Source organism: Macrobrachium rosenbergii, chromosome 6, assembly GCF_040412425.1.
Source record: "Macrobrachium rosenbergii isolate ZJJX-2024 chromosome 6, ASM4041242v1, whole genome shotgun sequence".
Lineage (NCBI taxonomy): Eukaryota > Metazoa > Arthropoda > Malacostraca > Decapoda > Palaemonidae > Macrobrachium > Macrobrachium rosenbergii.
The window spans coordinates 36,246,373-36,271,169 of record NC_089746.1 but is presented as its reverse complement, the minus strand read 5'-3'; the positions used below and the strand labels follow the sequence as shown (position 1 = coordinate 36,271,169).

At 34.2% G+C, this 24,797-nt stretch overlaps 1 long non-coding RNA gene across 1 annotated transcript in view; it reads left to right on the top strand.

The window, feature by feature from the left end:
• Positions 1 to 24,797, top strand: part of LOC136839766 (uncharacterized) — a 999,909-nt gene that overhangs the window by 390,074 nt on the left and 585,038 nt on the right. The gene's annotated exons all lie outside the window — the stretch shown is intronic.

Sequence of the window (24,797 nt, the reverse complement as noted above, 5' to 3'; positions counted from 1 at the left end):
ATGTGAGGTAACGGTGAATGATTAAACAAATCAACTGTCACCTAACTTAATGATGCATTTTCATAGGCAACCAGTTCTCGCCACCTCTGCTTAAGTATGCACATGATTCTGAGGTTTCTAGAAAGCTAATGCAAAGTTGATTTGGGCCGTATTCGTCGGTTTCCTGTTTTCGCCAAAAGGTGAGCAGGAGAGAGACCTTCGGATTTGTTGTCCTTTATTTCTCACTCTATGGAAATCTGATGTCTGACAGCATGCACAAGAGACAATGTCAGCCTGGCACATACACCTGGGAACTGTTTGTTTTCCATTTACGCGAAAGTCCCACGTACCGTGTACAGAAGCTGTTCCTTTATCTTATTTCCTCTGCCAGCTTTTCGCCGCCTCAAAGGCCGTAAAACATAAAGTTTCATGTTTTTGTTATAATATATATATAGTTATGTATGTATGTATGTATGTTCGTATGTATGTATTATAGACAGAGACTACGTATCGAAAGAATTGTTTCCAGTATGAGTAAATATGACCATGTGGAAATTTAATGTTTACATATAATAATATATATATATATATATATATATATATATATATATATATATATATATATATATATATATATATATATATATATATATATATATATATATATATATATATATATTACTAAAAGGACCTCATTCAAACTGGATGGTATCTAATGGAGTTTTTTATTCAAAAGTTACAAGCTTTCTTGGACAAACAGTCCACATTATCAAGTATCCGTACAATGAGCAGACGCGTAGTCCGGCTGTATTTATATCTGTGTGCTGGGTACTTTTATTAATCCTATAATCGCCTAGCTCTTCCTGTGTGACCTCCACCCCTCTTGACCTTGGTCTTTCTCTGATCCTTCCCTCCTAGGTGACCGTTTTCCGTGCTTTCTCTTACGTTTTTTCTTCGTTTCTTGCTACTGTGGAGTATACGATTTTTCTAGATATGCTGTCTTCAAAGCCGTTTCCGGTGTTCCTGCCATCGTGTTGTTGGCGCAAGTTATGAAGGCGTTCTCTGTCAAACCAGTCTAGATGTTTTGTTGGTGTTCCTGTACAGAAAACTCATATTTTCCCAGTCTATTCTCTGATCATTTTCCCAACAGTGTTTGGCAACTGCCGACGTCTGATTATAATGCTAATTCTGCAGATGTTGTTTGCTTCGCCTTTACATGATTTGCCAGTTTCGCCATAGTACCCTTCTTCACAGTCTAGACACGCTGCCATATAAACCCCCTCTAATCTCTTCCCTCTTGACTTTTTGTTTCTAACTATTTTATTCCTAATGGTGTTTTTGTAGCTGCCTATCAATTTGAAATTATTTAGCTTCCTGCCTGGGTGCAATAGAGTTGTTGTCCGGGACTGTAATTATTTTCTTTCCTACCAAATGTTCCCTATCCTTTCCCTCTCCCCAAAATAGTTTTCCTTTATTTGATATGTGCCTCTGCCACCAATACTTAGGGTAGCCTAATCGCCTAAAAATAACTCTTTCAGGTAATTTTGTCTATATATATATATATATATATATATATATATATATATATATATATATATATATATATATATATATAATAATTTTTCCAGTATATTTATATGAATGCATGTGGAAACTATATATATTTATATATATATATATATATATATATATATATATATATATATATATATATATATATATATATATATATATCTTCTTCTTCTTCTTTCTTTTAACGTGCTTTTATTCCCATTTTTGTATGGGGTAAGCATATGCCTATTTTGAAGGACTTTTTGATTTGGCTTTGGGGTAGATATTCTCGATCGGCTGCCCTGCCTGACATCGCTTAGACCCTGGTACGTATGTTTCATGTATCATACCAGACCTAACGCCCTTTCTTCCCAGCAGCGAGAAGTCATTGCGCGGGTATGGCGAGAGTTCGAGACGTGTGAGATGTTTGTTATGTTTTTAGAAGGTGTTGTAGTGGCTTTGTTTTGTGTGTGTATTTAGTCTGTAACATCCATTTGCTTTTTAAGCAAACCTATCCGCATTACATATATAATCCCGGGATGTCTACACGGATAGCAAAGTGTCTGCCTCTCTGATCAGCCGGCTTGCGGATTGAACCCGCGCCACAGACCTCTACGAAGTCCGAAGCTTGCTGTAACCGACTGAGCTTTCGAGGCTCTGTTTATATATATATATATATATATATATATACTATATATATATATATATTATATATAACTATATATATATATGTATATATATATAAATGTATATATAGTTTCCACTGCATTCATATAAATATACTCTAATTTATTTTATCGATCTCTCTCCTTGTCTTTGCTTGTTTCTGTGTCACGACTGATCGTACTTATTCCGTGATTTAACCTTAACTCAACAACACACCTTAGGGACTGGAGGCCTCTCTCTCTCTCTCTCTCTCTCTCTCTTATCTTCTCTCTTCTCTCTCTCTCTCTCTCTCTCTCTTTATTTATTTATTTTTGTCGCTTTCACCTAATTTTCCATTTAGGTTCGCGCCATTTGTCGTACTTTTCTGGCTGGTGTAAAATAAAACACAATCTAGCATAACCTTTTCCTATACTATTTCCTATACCATTGCCCTCTCCTCTTTTCCATTTTTGTTTGTCGCTGTTCTCCTTTGTATGTTTGTAATGTGATTTTTATGTTAAATTTTTAATTATATAGAAACCAGCAGTAATACCAAATTACTTTATGTATCTTCTCAGAAAATGAAATTACTTTATATATCTTCTCAGAAAATGTAAAGAGATAAATATAATCCAAGTATTTATTTAATTTGCAAAGGTAATCGGAACACTGAAGCTCGAAATAATATAAGTTTAATAGTAGGGTATCGTTGTGATGTGATGAAATTTTATAAATGGCCAATTCATCATGGACAAATAATGTAAAAGGTGAACAGTAGTATAATAATTATTTGATTTGAAATATTGTAAGAAATGAAGAGTAATGTATGCCGTGGAAGCAAGAAATAAAAATCACTCCATAAGATGTTGGAGCTAATGAAGAAAAAGGAAAGAAGAGGCCATTATTTTGTAATTCATGACGGAATATTGTACTTCATATGTTCCATTGTTTTAAGTTCCTCCCATTATAATACCTTTAAGCTTTTGCTGAAGTGTGAGTTATAGCACTAATATATTACTCTTTATTCGGTCCTCCGTGAGACTACATTAGCTACTCTCTTTCAGTGATTCTTACGTATACTAACATTCAAAACTAACCCATTAATATCGAATTCACATACATGCAAAAGGAGCTTTTTTTTTTACGATATTTCTTCATACTCTAGCTAGGATTAAAACAAAGTTTTTTTGGGAAGGACAAATGAGCGACAGTGACCCTAACTACTGAGCGATAGAGGAAATATGTCTTTTATTAGAATCGAAATCAACCCCCCCCCCCGATAGGGAAGTGTTATTCGTTCTGTTATTATGCCACAAAACCCTTTAATATTGAATTCACTCTACCCTGACCAGTACTCATACCTATGTCTTTTTAGGTTAGAAGCAGTCAGAGCGATAGTGGCGTAAACAGTGAATTGAAATTATCTTATTTTGTGGGTGGTTTATTCGTGACTTCACATTTGAAAGTCTAAAAACGTCGTTTGTGAAAATGTCAAATACGTATGCAATAAATCGACGTTTGTTACAATCCTAGCACTCAATGGTTTTTTTTTAGAGTTTATATACACGACCTGAACTCGACAAGGTGTGCACAGCAGATGTGAAAGTAGTTCATGGCTATATTAATGGTTCCATAGTTATGGCCACTGTCAGCCAACTTCCCATCCAAAAAAGACGTAGGTTCGAATCTTGATCAGTTAAGAGGATTTATGTATAATTTCCTTTGACTGTAAGTTATTTACAAGATAAAGTGGATTCTATATTAAAGGGCTAATTGCGGTCAGTATTTGAAAGTATAGAAAACTCATGTGAAAACAAACTATGATGTCTATAGCCACATATTACAAACCTATCACGATAGTGATGGGTTAATTCCTATTCCAAGTACAGAGCCAAAATTTGATAGGAATATGTATAGTAGAGTTGGAATCAACTTATATTACTCTTATATTACTCACGATGGTTCTGTGGATATGGTCGCTGTTATCTAACTTTCAATCCAAAAAAAATGTATTGGTTCGAATCCTTGTTAGGGTAGGAGGTCTTATCCCATACACTTTTCGTTTTATGTAGGTTACTCCCAAGGTAAAGTGGATTCGTTATTAATGGGGTATTTGTAACATGATATTTTTTGAAAGAATAAAAATTTAACGTGTAAAGTTGACAAAATATCATAAACCCACATCCACTTCATAGCTATCAGTTGGAGATAGATTGAATTCGATTTTAAGTACAGAATCCGAATTCGACTGAAGTATCTTCAGCAGAGTCAATATTAACCTACTGTATATGTCTTGATGGCTAAGTAGTAATGATCACTATTATCGACTTCCCATCCATAAAAGGTAGTTTCGAAATCTATTCAGGGTAGGAGGACGTACCATTTATAATGTCCTTTGGATGTACTTTATCGCCAAGGCGAAGTGAATTCGATATTATTAGAGGCTCAGTATTAAAAAGCATGAATATGTGATATGTAAAATTGACGAACAATCATACACATACTCACCTTTTACAAACTTGGTACTGTACATAGCATTATGGAGAGGATGGGTTGAATCTGATTCTTGACAAAGAACCAGAATTCGGCAGGAATATTTTTGGATTAGTTGAAAACAGATTTCACTGTCACCTTACTCAGGGCCCAAAAAGCCATAGGTTCGAATCCATTTGGGTGTATGCGATTCCCAAGCTATATTGAATTTGATGTTAGTGGAATAATTTGAGAGTTTGGCAATGTCATATGTAAAACTGAAAAATGAAAGTATAACAATGTCATATGTGAAACCGAAAAACTATATGTATACAGTATGTATATATATATGTATATATATATATTATATATGTGTGTATGTGTGTATATATATATATATATATATATATATATATATATATATAATTTATATATATCTTTTAAATATTTACATTTTGTATACATTATTATTATTCTAATTAGTATTATTTACATGTCGTATTCATTAGGTACTTTTAAGTAGTACATATGCTACTTAGATTTAAATGAACAGTAAGTTCGCAGGATTGTTTTTTATTTAATATTGACCTTTAAATCACAAGTGACACCAGTTTATCCTTCATAGGATTTGACCTATGTCTTTTAGAGTCATTTTAAGTAACTTAGTTAATTAGTTAATAAGAAATTGAGCTACATACTAGACTAGTGCACATAAAGCTGTTCTCCTAGGTATTATCATTTTCTTTTAACATGACTGTCAGATTATAGCAGCGATTCTGGCTGAAGTTTAGGGTAAACTCATTCGTTAGAAAATCAAGGTCAGTGGACTTTTTAGAATTTGGTCAGCATCGTCTGCCAATTATTATAATGAATTTTTCAGAATTGTGGTATTGAGGTATGTCTATAATTGTCGAACGTCTTGGTTAACATCTAGGATTACATAGTGGTTAAACTCTATACTGTGACAGTATATTTGGTAAAAGTTTTTAAATATATCGTATAAAAAAGTCTTCAAATATTGAATGGCAAGAGGTGATGAATTTGAAAGGATATTTAACGAAAGTATTGGAGTTTCTCCTCAGTATCTAGTCAGTGGGAAGAATGAATACAATGTTTATAGTCTGTTTAAAGGTTATGCGCATGTATATTTGTGATAAATTACGCAGAATTCTTTATAAGCTACTGTAATTCTTTAATGTCAAGATTCCATGAAAATGAAAATGCCATTACACACCACACTCACACGATATAAACATACTTAAAATCTCTGGTTTTGCCTTTTTATGTCAAGGAACGTGAGATATCCGTGTAGAAAATGAAATATAAAACTTTAGTTAATTTGTCCGGAAAAGTCGCTTATGATGCAGTCTCGGAGAGGGTGCTTTTTTCTACCTTTTGCAACTCTTGTAAGACTTCATTATTAGATGGATTTTGATAGATCTTAAAAAGATTCAACGGGAAAGAGTTGTTTATTTCCTGGAATGGAATCGACAGAGAGAAACCCCAGAGAATTGCCATGAAAGGAAGAAGCCGGAATCTAAAGAGAATTTATGCTTTGATGGGAGCATTTTTGCTCTGCTTGCAAATGAGAGATAAGAGACAGGCAGGTAGGCAGACAGACATCAGAGCCTGCTTTGCTTTGTAAGTAGCTAAGGAGAGAGAGAGAGAGAGAGAGAGAGAGAGAGAGAGAGAGAGAGAGAGAAGCATAGACGAACAGACAAGTAAGTTGAACTGTGTAAATGATATGAGCAAGCGGAGACGCAAACGGAAACCTTCCTCCCTAGAGGAAGAAAGCTAAGTAAGAAAAAGCGGAAGATGAAAGAGAGGTAGGGAGAGGGAGAGATAGATTTAAAAGATGCCGGATGGGAATTTATTGAAGGGGTGGAAGAGTAAGAGAAGGAGGAGGAGGAAGAGAATTCGAGTAGAGGGAAGAGAAGGGAAGAAGGAAACTTGATTTGTGGAAGAGGGTGGTGGCTCTGTTGGATTGATTAATAGTCAAGTAATTTCAAGGACTTGTAATTGCTAGAAATTTGCAACGGTAGATGAAGAGTGATTGTGATCAAAGGGGTGTGCTTTGATGCACGTCTGAAAGAGAGAGAGAGAGAGAGAGAGAGAGAGAGAGAAACTAATGGTGGAAAAATGAATTTTCTGGCTGCTGCAAGGGGATGACAGGTGCTTCACAGTCCTAAGATTGTCGCTAGTTTTAATTAGTTTATCTTTGACAATCGTTGGTCTTGTTTGTTCAGAGAAGAAGTTTCATTTTAATTGTACATTTTTCATTGAGAATTTTCTTATTCGGTATAAAGTTGCTGCTGTTTTATGATATGCATGTAAACGGACGGAAAATTATGGTACAAAATGTGGTGGTCTGCTGTGCATTTTGGTCACGTATAACAGGTGTTGTTATTAACCGAACGTCATTAATCCGGTATCCATTTGCTTTAACTGGTTCATGTCATACGGCAGAATGTATGTGGTATATTTATTCATTATTAAAATAATGATTGTAGACTGTGTATAACTTGGATGTCATCGATTCAAACTCATTTTTTTGTATAGGAATGAACAAATAGGTTTATTTTGATCCTTGGTTTTCATCCAGTAGCTGGTACCTTTTCATAAACAAGTCATCTTGATGCGTTGAATAGTCCTTGTTAACTCGAATTAAGAACGGGAATAGGTAATTTTTAGAAGAGGAGTGGATGGCTGTACACCGGATCATGATCTGGTGGAAGTAAAAGGAAAAAATAAATTTAAGTTTAGTTGTAAAGAAAGGGTCGAAAATATAACGCTGAATGTAATTACGACAAATTTCTTTTATAAGAACGCATTGATATTAGCATGTGAGGAGAAGTTAGGAGACAGCTGGGTTATGGCTAAAGACTTGGAACTGGAAGAAATATACTGCATAAGGAGTCTGCAAAATTCAAGGACGGGGTCACAGAATCAGCAGGAGGTGTTTGCGGTTAAAGGAGGAGAGGAAGAAGGAATAAAAGCAGCAAGTGGTGGAGTGTTGAAAGGATGTAAAAAAGGAGATTGATTAAAGCTGAGTTGCAGGACAAAAGAGATAATCATGTAGGGTATACAAGAGGATGAATAAAGTCATCAAGGGCAAAGAGAGTAATAAAAAAAAAAGTGTGGCAAATGCAGCGGGATGAGATATTAAGTAAATTGAAATTAGAATAAAATATGCAATTAAAGGGATGCTATCTGATGGTAATGCAGCCCTGTGTCGGCAGTATGCGTGTTTTAAGGAGTTGTTGAATAGGTAGGAATAAATAACAGAAGATCTGATCTATGGAGAGGTGGGATAAAGTAGTGTCAATTTGAAAATGAATGTGAAAATAATTGCGGAGGGTGAGTTGAGACCGAAAATAAAAGAAGTCTGAAGGAAATACAAGCAGACTGATGAAAAATATAACAGTAAGTTTAGAAGAAAGCTCGAATAATTGACAGATGAAATGCAGATATCCCTGAGGATGGTGATTATCGGGAACGGATGCACTTGGAACCCAACATAGTTGAAGAATTAGTGGACCTACCAAAACAAAGGTAAACCTTTGAGAGGTTTTACAAAAGATTAGGCCCAACTGGCCCAAAAGCATGGGGGTGGAATCAATGAAAGGATTGTACAGGGGAAGAGACTAACAACCAAAAATGACCTTGGAATGAATAAGCTGATTATATATGTATAAAAGTATAACACATTTTCTCCTTTTGGTAAACAATAACAATTTTTGCAGAATGAACATTTAAAAAACCATTAAACGTACGAATACATAGAAAACGTACATAAAGTAATTAATTATTAATTAAGTCAGTGATTTTATCTTTAAGGTCATTCTTGAATATTTTACTAATATGGGGTATTATTTGGATCTCTGAATACGTGCCAGGGCTAAGGTTGAGATTACAGTGGGAAGTAAGCTGTAATTGTACCTGAATACATGCCAGGGCTAAGGTTGAAATTACAGCTGGAAGTAAGCTGTATAATAGAATCTCCAGTTATACAGCTTACTTCCAGCTGTAATTTCAACCTTAGCCCTGGCCTATAAACTTACTGTTATATTTTTATTGTTATATTTTTCCATCAGTCTGCTAGTAAATTACCGTTGTCTCAAAGGCCTAGCAAACACTCCATTTCATTTTCCCTTTGTGGCATTTATTATTTATATATATATATATATATATATATATATATATATATATATATATATATATATATATATATATATATGTATATATATATATATATATATATATATTATTATATATATATATATATATATATATATATATATATATATATATATATGTTACCCAACCAAGAGTAAATAACATTGCTTACCTTTTCTAACAGTCAAGAAGTCCCATCTATTGGTAGCTTGGTAGTGACCGCATCAAAGAGGCTACTGGCAACATACATTTGTACATACACACATGCATTCCCTCTCTCTCTCTCTCAGGTCTGCAGCGAAACAAGCATAACCCAAAATAATTTATTTGAAAATAATCTACCATAACTGGATTGCAAGAAACAAGTGAAGAAATAAAATGGAATACTAGTGTTCACCAAATAATAAAAAATATTAAGGTCCACCATATTCAGCTAATTATTCTCTCATAATAATTTTCCCACAATAGGTCAAAATAAGTCAAAGTCCAGTACATAACCAATGAGTACATCTTAACCTCTTCCTCAGCGAAACATCTGAAGAATTCAAATAAAACCCATGTTAAACAAATGCATAAATATAAAAATATGGGAATTCCTCCCATGTTACTTATAAAGTACACACAATGTAGAAAATGCCAAATTCACGTGAGATATATGTTAAATGAAAAGAACAATCTACAGTTTGGGAATCTAAAATGTTTCCTACCTCCAAACAGCAATGTTCACAATCTTAATCGACAGGTCTCGAACCACAGAGCCTTCACTGAAGGCTTCTATTAATATTCGTTGTTGATCTTTGAATGACAATTTGTTTGATAACTAATCCCTTCACACCCTCGGACTCTGGCCCCCAAAAAAACACACACATATGAACGAATTCTCCAGAGCCTGGAAATTCCCGGCGAACAAACTCACAGAGTCTTGTTGCTAGGCAGGGATGTTCTCATGTCTCAGAAATATCTGATGCACCTGACACACAGACAGTTTACCTAATCAGGATGCGTGCGAGACACCCATCAAGCATTCTCTCAAGGTCCTTCATAATGCCTTTAGCCACACTTACTAATAAAAAATCTACTGTGTATTGTAATTCATAAAATATCTGTGATCTATGAGCTTTTCAAATATATGTATATATACATATATATGCATGTATATATACATATACATAAGTTTGTGTTCATATATATATATATATATAATATATATAATATATATATGTATATATACAGTATATATATATATATATATATATATATATATATATATATATATATATATATATATATATATATATATATATATATATATATATATATAGAAATCATCAACACACAATCACGTGTGGAACAGGAATAAATTTCTGACTCGTCGGGATCATCTCTCATTACCCACTGGGCCATACAAGTGGGTAACGCCCTACCTGAGACCTATATGATATATATATATATATATATAAATATATAAATATATATATATATATATATATATATATATATATATATATATATATATATATATATATATATATATATATATATATATATATATATATATATATATATATATATATATATATATATAATTGGATCTTTCTTTTAATATTGTCCAGTGCTAATGCACATGTAGCAACTATAACTCACTAACAACGATTCAAATATTTCGAGTGTTTCTTATTGTCAAGGCTAAACAAAACCTGAAGTCGAAGGGATAAACAAAAGCTGCTGCTGTGTTATTAAATTTATTCATTTCCAAGTCGACACCTAATTCCCCATGGTCTTGATGGTCTTTAGGGTTACTCTATACAGTATGTACACATAAAACACGCTGCAATATATAGGCGAGCACAGACAAAAATCAACAGAAAAACAAGTATCCAAAGTGAAAATCTGAACAATTTCACATACCTGAGGAATGAAGATTAACAGATTTCAAATACCAGGATGCTTATCCAGCAATCCTGCAGCTCTAGAGAGACTCACAAATTTCTGCAGAAACTGTCCAGCACAGTTTATATTGGGAGGTTTTCACACCACACCCGAGTATAAAATTGGAAAATGCGCTGGTCCAAATCTCCTAGGGCTCTGCAAAGGCGGCAATACTCCCCATGGCAAGGGTGACGTTAAATGACCAATTTATTTCATATGCCTCCAGATTCTCATCAAAAGGTTGGATATCAGTTTGGGATCGCTGAAGACTTTGCAGTACTCGCAGCTGTGTCTCATGTCTCCCTGATGTAGCAAGTTTTCCATGTCCATCCAGAATGCCCATACCTTTCCATTTCAAATTATGCTTTTCTGGCACAATCCCTCTCTCACTTTCATGTGATATCCATAACTCTCTAGCAATACTTCCAATGTTTCCAGGACTTCTCCCTCTTTTTCAAGGCTGAAGTCTTGAAGACAAACACTAACAAGTAGGAAATGCGCCGAAGTTTCTTCTGCGCAATCGAGTTTTCTGTACAGCCGCAACAGCATAGACTCAAGGCCACCGAAAATAGATCTATTTTCCGGTGGTCTTGATATAATGCTGTAAGAGCCGCGGCCAATGAAACTTTAACCACGGCCCGGTTGTGGCCTGTCATATCGTTCCCAGAAGCACGATTTTGGTTAACTTTAACCTTAAATAAAATAAAAACTACTGAGGTTAGAGGGCTGCAATTTGGTATCTGATGATTGGAGGGTGGATGATCAACATACCAATTTGCAACCCTGTAGCCTCAGTAGTTTTTAAGATCTGAGGGCAGACAGGAAAACTGCTACTACGTTGCTCCATTTGTTGTGTCCCACCCGCTGTTCCAGTCATGAATCCATGGCCTTCTTCATGCCTACACTAGGTCTATAATAAAAACTAAATTCCAGTATATAGGCGAGTACAGCCAAAAATTTATTGCAAAACAAATTCCAGAGTTCAAAGCACAAAGATTAAAAAATTTCACTGGCCAGGATGCTCCTCCATGAGTCTCTCTCTTGTGTCCATGTACGTTTACATATGCAATCTTTTTATTTCGCATCTTGTATGAATGTGTATTTTCATTGATTTCTGCACTTCAATCTACTGTAAGTTTAATATGGAAAATTCCTCTCTCTCTCTCTCTCTGTCTCTCTCTCTCTCTCTCTCTCTCTCTCTCTCTCTCTCTCTCTCTCTCTCTCTCTCTCTCTCTCTTTATATATATATATATATATATATATATATATATATATATATATATATATATATATATATATATATATATATATATATATATATATAAACACACACACACACACGTACACTTACATATATTTCCAGAGTCCCTATTGATGTGCGCAAACGTGCACATTAATTAGAATTTCCTCGATATTGTAAGGAGGCAGTTTATAATTTTCTTGAATTGTTATATTCATTCTAGAATACGCTTTATCTTAAATGGCCATGTTTTAGTATTTATGTGAAAAAGTGTATCTTTTTCATTCAACAAGATTGGTGTGTTTAATCAAGGTTTTTTGTAACGGCATTTACTTTACTTTCAGGTAAGATTCCAGTACTTTGGGAGCCTCCACTTGCTTCAGATAGCTTCCTCTTCCACAACCTTATTCCCACGAAAACAGTAACTGTAAGGTAAGGCAACCTTGAACGAAAAGAAACATATTTCATAATATCCCTTCGTATGTGTGTGTTCGCAAAACAGTATTAAATAAATGTTTTTGTTTTTACAATAGGAGGAATGGTATCAAGTAGACATTTTCTTGTTTACCTCGAGAAACAGATGACCCTTAATTATAAGTATATTTTGTCTTAGAAGAGTATGCGTTATGAATTATCTTTAATCCTTCTTGTATATTAAACGCTTCGGCTACTTTTGGATTTCTTTGCCATTTTACCTGCCCCTACAGATAAATGACCTCCTTGCGATACATCTTACTGCAAAGGCGAAGAGCATGTCAGTATTAGTTTTATCATTTTTACTTATGAAAAGGATTCCGTATACCTGACAGATTGGGAAATGGTCTCTCCTGATTGATGCTAGCCGATTGGAGTCCATGCGTGACAGTCTGTTAAGCAATCCATGGAGCCCTGTTGATAACTTCATTGATTTAGATTGCTTTGCTATTTAAGCGGAATTACACGGAAAGTGTTTGTCTTCGACTAATACCGGAATATACAAGCATGATTTATTTTTCGGAAAGGATGATTTATTTGAGGCTGAATGTTGTTTTTGCGTTTTCGTGTCAGCCCTGAGAGTGCACCCACTCTCATTTCACGTATTCATCATTTTCACTTGACGGTTGTTTGTTAACTGAAGCAAGTCTTCCGTACTGATAAGTGTAATCTACATGCTTATAACACTCACATATGCAATTAAATTATAATAAAGTGAATACGTAAATACTTATCACATATGCGATTAAATTATAATAAAGTGAATACGTAAATACTTACCGAGGGAATTGGAAAAGGTAAACAGCAGAATATAAATTATGCTGTGTTAAGTTGTGTTACACATTGATTCTTTATTTCCTTCCCAAATAAAGCAAAAAAACGCAACGAAAACCAAAATTTCGGCCTTCTTAACGCTAGAATTCACAACCCGACTTCATTATTATAAACACACACACACACACACACACACACACATATATATATATATATATATATATATATATATATATATATATATATATATATATATATATATATATATATATATATATATATATATATCGTTAAATTCATATCTCATCTTGATTGCCGTGAAAACAACGTAATATTTGATGCACACAGAGAGAGAGAGAGAGAGAGAGAGAGAGAGAGAGAGAGAGAGAGAGAGAGAGAGAAAGTCGGAAACGGCAGGAAAGGCCGAGAATCCATAAAACGGCCCAGAAAATTACTGGGAAATGTTTTTTCTCTTTCAGGAAGCGGGATTTTGCACCGGCTCCGCTATTGCAGGGAAATCAGTTGGAAGCCATGAGTTTTGCTTGTCTGTTTGCGTTGCATTTCTAAACACTGTTGATAGCGATAGCATTTAGGAGAGAGAGAGAGAGAGAGAGAGAGAGAGAGAGAGAGAGAGAGAGAGAGAGAGAGAGAGAGAACGCCTTTAACTAAGATGGGTTTTGCGATCAACTTTTTGTTTCTTTCATTCTGCTCATTTGGTGTAATTTTTCACCTAGTCCTGCTTTGGTCTTTTATTCGCACGTTCGTATTCATCAGGCATAGGAAAACTGCATACAACGAATTTTATATCAACAGAGGAATAAAAACATTGCTCATGTGGGATTTTCTTGAGTTGGTGTTTTTGCCTTATAACGCGGATTTGGTTTTAATGTTATGGATGTTAAGATTTATAATGAAATGTTTCATATAGCTGCTACGATTTGAGATCCGAGGAAGAAGCAGAATTTTTTTCCAAATAGATCCTGTGTAAATGCAACATTTTTCAACATGTCAAGATGGCTACTACTGTACATCTACTGTACTGTATAGGAGACGCTAGGCTTGTAAGTGAAACTGGGCTTTGTTTGACCGTAGAGTAATAGGACACTTTCCTACCCAAAGAAAGTAGGAATATCTAAGAAACTCTAGTGAGGAAAATTTCAAATGAAGGCTCTCCAAATTCTTCCCGTTAAGTGCCCCGTGTATGTCAAAGCCTTAACCGTGACTTAGTGAAACTGACACTGGATGTGGATGTAATTTTATTTGACAGTTCAAGATGAGTTTGCCTCACGATTATTATATGCGGTTGGTTTACATTGCAATTATTGCTCAGTGAATCATTCAAGTAAAAATGTGAAGCAGTGACTCTGATAATATATATATATATATATATATATATATATATATATATATATATATATATATATATATATATATATATATATATATATATATATATATATACATATATATATATATATACACATACACGTCCCGTGAAAGGACGAAGAATAGGTCGTTAACAGTTTAATATGAACTTACTCTTAAGTTTGTTTGTGAGATATTGCACACTTTTCAATGAGTATATGAAGATCCTATAACTCGCGTAAGCGTAGTTCTTGTAACTTTATCATATGAGGAATTTGTGAGGAATTTCCAATATATTATAAATTTATCCTACTAGCTGTAGATTTTTTTATTACGTTTGTGAAATACAATTCGAGCTATTCTTACCCAAGATAAGAGCCGTTTAAAATCTTCGAAAAGACTAATCACGTTGTTATGCTATATTGCCTTTCTCGGATTTCGTAACGCGATTTCAGCAGCACAATATTACAACTTTTACTCTGCCCTCATGGAGATACACGAGAAAGCTGCATTGAATTTTTGCTACAAAAATCTTTATTTGGTTTTCTCATCCAAACCTCATGAGCGTTTTGTCAAGTGTCATTGGCTGCATTGGTTATCCAGCTTAGAATAGAATAGAATAGATTGTAATTCAGAGAAAAGAAATATAACGAAACAGAGAAGCTGAACTCTACGTAATATTGGTTGCATTTCACAATAGTCACCTGTGTGTATTTGTTTTACAAACATCTGGGTAGGAATAGGTTTAACTATTTAGCTAAATAGTAACTTCAGTGGCATTTGATGTAGGACACCTATTAATAATTACTATGTTATTTTAGAGACAAATAATCATTACAGGAACGAAAATGGTATTGATTATAATAACAGGATATTTTTTATAAAAATAAATTCAGCAAAAAGATTGCAAAGAGAGACTAGAAATGAATGCTTATATTTTCTCAACTCCCATTATGGTCCATGGCCATTCTGTTGTTTGGAAGATTGTTGACATCAAATGCATTCAGGGATTAATGAACCTTACGTGTTTAAGTGGCTCTAAATCCTCTCTTATGGGAAATGTCCATCGATTTAACTATTGTTTAGCTTAAAAGTATTCATTTATTCATGTTTGTTTATTTTACAGTTGTTCATTTCAGCTATATTACTTACTATATGTGTTTGTTTATTGTTTTTTAAATCATATTCAGTACTCCTATGGGAAATGTCTATCGATTTAACTATTGGTTAGCTTAAAAGTATTCATTTATTCATGTTTGTTTATTTTACAGTTGTTCATTTCAGTTATATTACTTATTATATGTGTTTATTTGTTGTTTTTTAAATCATATTCAGTACTCCTATTTAAGGTTTTATACTGTTTATATTTGTTCTCGTTTTTCTTTACTTTTAGCGTGTCTCAGAATGTATAATTGATTATGCTGTGAATGTATGTTTAGTATATATATATATATATATATATATATATATATATATATATATATATATATATATATATATATATATATATACATATATATATATATACATATATATATAAATATATATATATATATAAATATATATATATATATATATATATATATATATATATATATATATATATATATATATATATATATATATATATATATATGTATATATATACATATACACATACACATGTATGTATGTATGTAATGAATGAATGAATTTTATCACATCACCGTGATTCATATACAAGCATTAAGCTACAAATATCGTTTAATATCGAATTCGCTCTACCTCGGAAATAGTATATTTTCCTAACTGTTAACCGAAGGGGAATTTTTTAGTTGGTAAAAAGTTCGTCGGAGCTCGAACCACGGAGCACAAGAACTACGTACAGCTGACGCCTTGACCCGCACGACCATCGAGAGAGGTAAAAATTAATAACGACTCTCACCTACAAATCTTTGTCGAACTCAGGTATTTGTTATAATTTAGAGTCGATATCAGTCCACCTCGACCTCGTGTGTGTGTGTATGGTTGTGTTTTATTTTTAACTATTAAGCATCAAATATTGAGTTAAATGTGTTTCTGGAAATTTTACATCTAAAGAAAATTTATATACATGATAAGTGCACCTACCCTATCAATGATTGAAACGTCTTTATATATATATATATATATATATATATATATATATATATATATATATATATATATATATATATATATATATATATATATATATATATATATATATATATATATATATATATATATTAGGTCTGCCATTCTTCAGGAAAATCGAAAATCTTTTAATTACTCTCGACCTCGTAAGCATTGTTCTAGTGCTGTACCTGTGTTTAACATAAACAGTTATTATGTCAAATTATGTACAAAATAGTAACAGTGCAATGCGCCCAATTTAGTAAACAGTACCATGATACGACATTATGTATACAGTATATACTGTAGTTTATTTTTATACCGTACACATGGTTATATATACAAAACTGTATCTGTTGGTAAAACACTACTGTAATTTAAAAAGTCCCACTCACCTTATACACGCTGAAATGATATTTCGATATGCATCCCCCTTCCATTAATTCTCACATGATGACTGCAGATTGAACGGTGATGATGATGGTGACGCGACACAAACATGTTGATGTTGAAGATATAAATAATCACAACAGAAAAATGTTTTAAATACTGTATGGCATTGTGATCCGTTGTTCTACGAGTGGAGGCGAATCGTCAGGATTTTAGGCCTCGTCGTCCCCAGCATTCTGTATGAGGAGGAGGAGGAGGAGAATGAAGGGCTGGTGTGTCTCTGAGCTTTTGCGATGGCAGGCGTGGAAGAGTTGGAGGGGGTGAAAGGAGAAGCTGGGATTCCGGGTTTGACCTTTGACCTAGATATACAAACCAGAGCCTTTTATCATAATCCCACCTGAACTACCGCTTCTTAGTCCTTGATTCTGAAGGAGAAAGACCTTGGTAACGACAGGTGAGAGGCGTTTCTCCATCTCACCCTCCTACCACCAGTTAATTGCCTTGTTACCAAGTTTCCACAACGAAGTCCAGCCGAAACTAAAGGGTACTTCATATAAATCTCTTATTTATTCACCTATGGGAAATACAAATTACCTTTTAAAATTGTGTTATATATTGTAATGCAAACATCCTGAAATTATTAAGCCGGTCTTTGCTTTCTTTGCGGTTTTCAGAGCCAGATCTCTCAGCTTCTTTCCTTATGGATTCATATAAGGACTTAGCCTTTTCTCAAATAATTTTCGAGTTTATTTGGACCTTTTTTTATAGCAATCCCGCATCAACAGAAAAGTAGCAGTTTCCACATGAGACACAAGGATTTCACACGTGATAGAGTGTTTTTTGCACCTGCTGGTTCTGTGGAACAGCGTCTGCACAAACTGACTTTTCCATCTTATGTAGTTACCGTACAGTCGACTAGATGATGTCTCAATGATGGGCAATCGCCGCGTCTGACTCCACAGTATGTGAAAAATGTGACTCCACAGTATGTGGAAAATGTACAACTTTCCATGCATGGTCTCACTTTCTTTTGCCTTGACAATGCTTTCAGCAGCACTAAAGAACTTTATGGTTTTAGATTACGAATGAATTGAAGATTTGACAGCTGTATCGCATTAAAGATATGTACTGATTAATGCACAAAAAGAAAACATGAGTGAGGCTGAGAGCTGAGACTAAGCTTCTGGGAAACACCTACAAAGTGCACAGATCCGTAGTTCAGTATATTGTGAGCTGAAATTTCTAAAAAAAGTTCATAGTTTTTCATAAACTCGTGTAACTATTTATCATAATAAATGGAAAAAAATATCTTTAATATGTGCCATGTAATTATTTTCCTTATTGTTGACATTTTTCTCCAGTGCATTCAATATAGGCTATGTCGCTTGTAAGAATAAGTTTGTGACTTTTTCGAGTTTTAATTTATAATCAATGTGTGTGGTTACATCACTGTGTATTTTATCCATTTATGTGCCACTAAACACTTATTGTTTATTTTAATTCCTACCCCACGTGAGTCGTCAGTGATTTTACGCGAGTGGCCACAAACCTGAAAAAATTTCATTCAGTTATTGACGACAGTTTCTCGAGTAATCAAATTCGCAAGTTCCAAACCCGTGAATTTTGAAGGAATTTACTTTATGTATATGTGTATGTATATATATATATATATATATATATATATATATATATATATATATAGATAGATATATATATAGATAGATATATATATATATATATATATATAGATAGATAGATATATATAAGATATATATATATATATATAGATAGATATACATAGATAGATAGACAGACAGATAGATAGATATATATATATATATATATATATCTATATATATGTAATATATATATATATATATATATATATATATATATATATATAAATATATGTCTATATATATATATATATATATATATATATATATATATATATATATATATATATATATATATATATATATTTATATATATATTATAATATATTTACACACACACACACACGCACACACTTGACCGTCGCCGTCAACATTCAACCCTATTCCTATTCAGCGTAGGATGGCATTCAGGAGCACTTTTGTTATCTTTTATTTTCTCCAGCCGTATTTGAATTGCTTCACTAATTGGCACTCAGGAATGTAGCATCATTTCCCTGTATTCAGTCTTTCTCCGTTAACATGGAACCAATTGGCTTGTGAAGCCGCAGTTGCATCCAAAAGTCGAAAATGGAGGAAACAACAGTTTTGTAAGTTATTTGATTATTTATATACGCATGACATTCGTGTTTGTTACAATTGTTTCTTTGTTTGTTATGCAGTCAAGTTGATATGCATGTTTGGAGGATGAGGGTTCTCAAGGTTTCTTGTATATATTTGTAAAACATTATTAATATATTTATTACAACCACATACCTCATCCCTTTAGCTTCCTATTTCTCATATTGTTAGCAGACATTCCATGGCTTTCTCATGAATGTGAAATAAACCTTCACTTCTGCGGGAATCACTTTGGTGTGTGTTCTTCTTTAGCATTGCTATTTGTTGCCCTATGGAAACTCTTATTGCCATACTTCTTTAAGGTTCCTGCAGTCTTGATTACATCACCCAACTTTAGGAGGACTTACTGCCAATGCTTAAACCTGTTGTATTTTATATTATTCAGCTTCCTGCATCACTTCAGCCATCTGCCTTATTTTGCCATATAGGTACGGTACTTTCGTTTGTGCGCACCGTATATGTAAGCAAAGTTTCTTCACATAAGAGGAGACGTGATGTCTTTAAATTGTGTGAGATTATAAGCAACTAGAACTCTTTTGTTATTTTACACCTACATCAGTAGACTTGAGACCCTTTGGCGAGTGTATCAGTAACTTAGTTTCACAAATGTTTCATTGAATCATGCTTAGTTAAGTGCATTTCGGATAATAAGATTCCTGTCTAATTTGTCCTTAGCTTTTAAATGACTGACACGCCCCTGTATTATACTTTTTTTTTTTAGTCACCAAGGCGTTTTTTCTCGTTGGTTCCATGTTTTAACCTTTGTAAATATATCTGCGCCCACACATTTTGCGTTCTGTCATCTTTTTCACTTGGTTGGTTAACATTCTGAATTGTAACGTGTTAAAATTCAGCCTCTTGTATCTCAGTGCCTCTTATCATTGTTCATTCTCCATGTGTACTGTTCCTATTGGGAACCTCCTCGCTAATGAAACGTGCCTTTATAAAATAGCCGACCGCCAGTTTTCTGTATTTGTAAGTTCATGAATTCATGGTTATTTTCGAGTCTTCATTTTCTTTTTACTTCTTTAAAAGCTAAACTCGACATTCCAGTGGGTGGAAAGATGCAAAAGGATCCCATCAGCTTACGCATCCGTCAACTTTGCCTTCTATTTGTTGACATTTCATTTAAATACTGGTTGTGTCCATGCTTAATTATTGCCATCTCTGTTAGCATCTTCTAGACCTTCAAAAATACATAAGTTATTATTATTAACTTGCTTCATTTATTGAATCTGCTTGTATTATTACCTTCATTTGTGCATGCCTTGTACCTATGATAGCAATTTTCTTGAGTAATGAGAAACATGTACGTAAAATGAAGGTTATAATTTTCTTGATTGTATGCTCTTTCACTATGCACATTCCCCCGTCCCTCTCAGACTTTCTTTATATTGTGCTCTTCAGACTTGATACAGATGAAATAAAGGGAGAGAGAGAGAGAGAGAGAGAGAGAGAGAGAGAGAGAGAGAGAGAGAGAGAGAGAGAGAGAGAGAGAGAGAGAAACTAGGCATATAAAGTAATTATCATAGAAGGAAGCACTTTGAGCTTTGACTTTGTAATTTATCTACCTCTTAAAACTCTTTTTGTTCTTGTTATCGTTTAGTGATTAATCTGCCATGCTCTCTACCCACATTTATCTTTCTAGTATGGCTTTTTGGCGCCGCGCCTAGGCACCTGTCTTGTCGTTTATTTTGTCGCTAATAGTCTGTCGCCTTTCTTTTCATTCTCGGGCACTGGCAGTATTAGCAGTAGTTCCTTGTTCTGTTGTCGTTTGGTTGTTACTATTTTTGCAATGGGTGCCTCCCTACCAACAAGTAGAAAGAATTAGCAAAATCTGTAGTTTTTCTCACTGCTAAGGGATATTCTACACCACATTGAAATTTACTCTTTTCGGTTTTCGCACCCCAGTGTTGATTTTATAAGCTTTAATCAACTTCACTCAGCCACCTTCATCTCTTACCACTTACTCCTTCATAATTGATTATACTAGTTGCTACACCTTGTTGACGTTTTGTGTTCCTTATCGATCCTTGGGTCGATTTCGCTATAAATCTGTGAAGTAATTTAATTGCTCTGTAAAGATATTTGATTATTCCTTGTCTTACGAAACATGTTTTTTTTTCATAGATGGAGACGATTGGTATTATTCAAGTTTTTCCATTGACGTCAGTGACAAGAATATGTTTGAAGAAGATTCACGGGAATTAACGGTATTCATAGTTTGTTAATTTAGCAAATCAGAACACAAGAGACGTCTCAATGTACGAATTCTTTGCCCTGTGTTCTAAATCCGTTGTAGTATAAGGATTGAATATAACGTGTATCGGGTATAGCCTATATATACTATTTGTCTTATCTTTTCATTATCACCTTTTTGTATCTCATTTATGATAATGTGTGCATTTCTTCATGTGGTCGATTTCGAGACTCTGCTAAAATTTTTGCGTTTTTATTTTCAACCGAGACGAAAGGAATAGAAAAACTCCCGAAGCCAGAGGATGTCTTTTCCTAATCATATTCTGATTGGAAGCTAGCCAGCAGAACTTGGGCAGTGTTCAGTCGTAGTCGCAAGCAAACTGAAAACTATCGTCTTCGATTTTCGTTAACATGAACTGCCAAGAATGGGAAGAAGATAATTATTAAATAGTTCACGTCTTGAAATTTGCCGTGATTGGAAACTGCGACGAGATAAGAAGAGCAGTTCCGAGAGCAAATGTTTTCACAAATGCCATTTGAGAAGAGAGACTTTGACGAAGCTCCTGGACACGATCAGGAGAACTGTGTAAGCGTGTAGCTCTTCTCCCACGAACTGCTCGGACAAGCAGCTCATAAAATTTGAACACCTCGATCTGATTGGCCAGGGGACTCTGGGAAGGAGGTGGTGCCCTTGGGGTTTTCTGTTTTGTGCTGATGGGGTCAAACGAAGGGGGGGATTGGGGCGAGGGTTGAGGAGATCAGAGTCATGGTTCGACGGTAGAGAGAGAGAGAGAGAGAGAGAGAGAGAGAGAGAGAGAGAGAATGGACTGGTAGGAACCAGTACTAGAGATGCTTTTGGTTGAACTTCCTTCAGTTCTGGTAGAAGCACAGTCTCTTCAATTTGTAATGAAAGAAAGGGTTATGACACAAATGGAAACAGTAAAAACTGAGGATATATCGACACTTCCCACTTTATACTGTGAAATGTATTGACATCTACTGCTAAATTAAAGATTTGCAAAAACAAAAGATTAAGGTAGGTTTCGGGAGAGAAAGGGCTATAAAAGAAATCAGAGAGCGCGAGGAATAGGTGGGGTATGGATACAGTATAGGAGAAGAGAAGGGAGAGGAGTAGGAGTCTCGAGAGTCGATTAAAGATCTTGAGATTATTGGATATCGATGAACTGCAACCCCTTTTACACAACCAGTAAATTTACTTTTAGGATTATTGGTTTATGCGGAAAGTGAGGGAGATTTTTCATCGGGCTTCTGCATTATGAAAATGTTTGTGATGAATTTCTCTTTGGGGAATGAATCTGAGTCTGCTTGGTCGCAGAAAGACAAACGACATTTACGTAATAACCGTGTGTCGTTTGTAAATTGCAACGCCAATACTTGGATCATCATTTTTAAATATATTACCTTTGCATTTACTTTTTTCACGATAAACTTACTTTATATAGAATATTGGAAACTGTTGTCAAACAATGTTTGTCTAGACCAGTCATATGGTGAGCTAGATACCTCGTTTGCTGTCCGGTCCGTATTGATTGTTTCTTCTGTGCCAATCTTACAGAGTATAGATCTTTCATGCTGCCAATCTCACAGTGGTGCTTCCTTTAATCTTGACAACAAAAGAAGTTATTTCAGCTTCATTCTCGGAAATGCTCCAGGATTTATTCATCGGGGACGTTCGGTATTGGCTCGAGTTTACTCTGCTAATGGTTATGTTTATGCGAATTAAGAGTTGTAAAAAGTTGACGAGATTCAAGTGTTCTTGATGTTGCCCCAACTGTTTTTTAACGATTCTCGTGTATCTTTTTGAGTGTAGGAATGTAAAGAATTCATTATACATTAATCTTCTTTTCCTTCTCAGTTTTAGTTTTTAATTTTGTTCAAGAACTACGATAGATGAAGAATGTATTTGTCAACTGTATTTTGTTGAATTCTAGAATTTCCTTTGTCCTCATATGTTGCCATACCTCTTCGTGTTGTTGCTTCCGTTACAAAGTCTTTATTTCTGCATGCATGTTTTAATTTTTAGTCCTGGTTCTGTATTGCGCAAGTTGGTGTGGCTGTGATTTATTTATTTAAAACCTTGGTATAACACGTAGTTCTTTTGAGAGGGTGTCATGTTCGTAACACCTCTCCACTTTGGTTTTCAAGATTGCAATCTCCTTTTTAAAATAAGCTGGAGATGAATTTACTTTTCCAAGTAGCTTTCAAAATGGTGCCAGTAATTATTGCTTAATGAGTTTAGTAGAGTTACATAAAACGGTCATGACTGTTTTACCGAACTCTCAGAACTAATACCATTTATAAAGAACCTTGTGTAATAGACTTTAAATTCTCATTCATAATTCAGGATTCATAAACTGTATGAGACTGTTCAGTTACAGGTTGTATTGATTTCTAGCTAAGTAAATTTATATACAACGTCCATTTTATAGTTAGTCTTTACTCATCGGCCAATAGATTTCAGTTCGGTTTAAGACTTATGCTAGATGCTAACTTAGGCGAGAAATCTAAATTACATAGGTTTGTTGGTGCTTACGGAATGACACAGTGACTCAGATTTAGATTTATTCTGCTAAAGTCGACGAATTAGGATTTATATTGCAGGAAATGTTTTACAGTAACTTTTTCACAATAGTCATGTGAAGAGTAAATCTTCTTAAGATAAACGTATGTTTCCAGTGAATTTTATGGCTCATTTTCCCCGTTTTATATGGAATTGCTGCATGTGCATGCTCTCTGTAAAAAAATAATCATAAATTCAATAACAGCACAGTTAATTATGTTGTTCTGAGGGAACATATGTTTTTTGGGATATTGCTGAATAAAAGTGTAATTTGCGTTACCTGAATATCCATTTCAGGGTCACTTGATGATAATCGTGGAAAAGTTTTTGATACTGATATGTTTTCGACCTTGAGTGAGGAGCAGGTTTTTTATAGGTGCGTTGTACAGAACATCAGTTTATTATGATAGTTCTAGCAAAGGCTCGCCGTGGGTACTTCCCTTGGTAGCTATCCTCTTCACCTGACAAGCTGTGATTTAGGTAAAAACCCCGGGGATGGAGTTTTTTACTTTTCTTTAGTGTGGGTTGTGGGTCAACTCAGTTTTTGCTACTTAAACTTGTTTTTTTTATCGATTGGTACATTCAAAAGCATTTT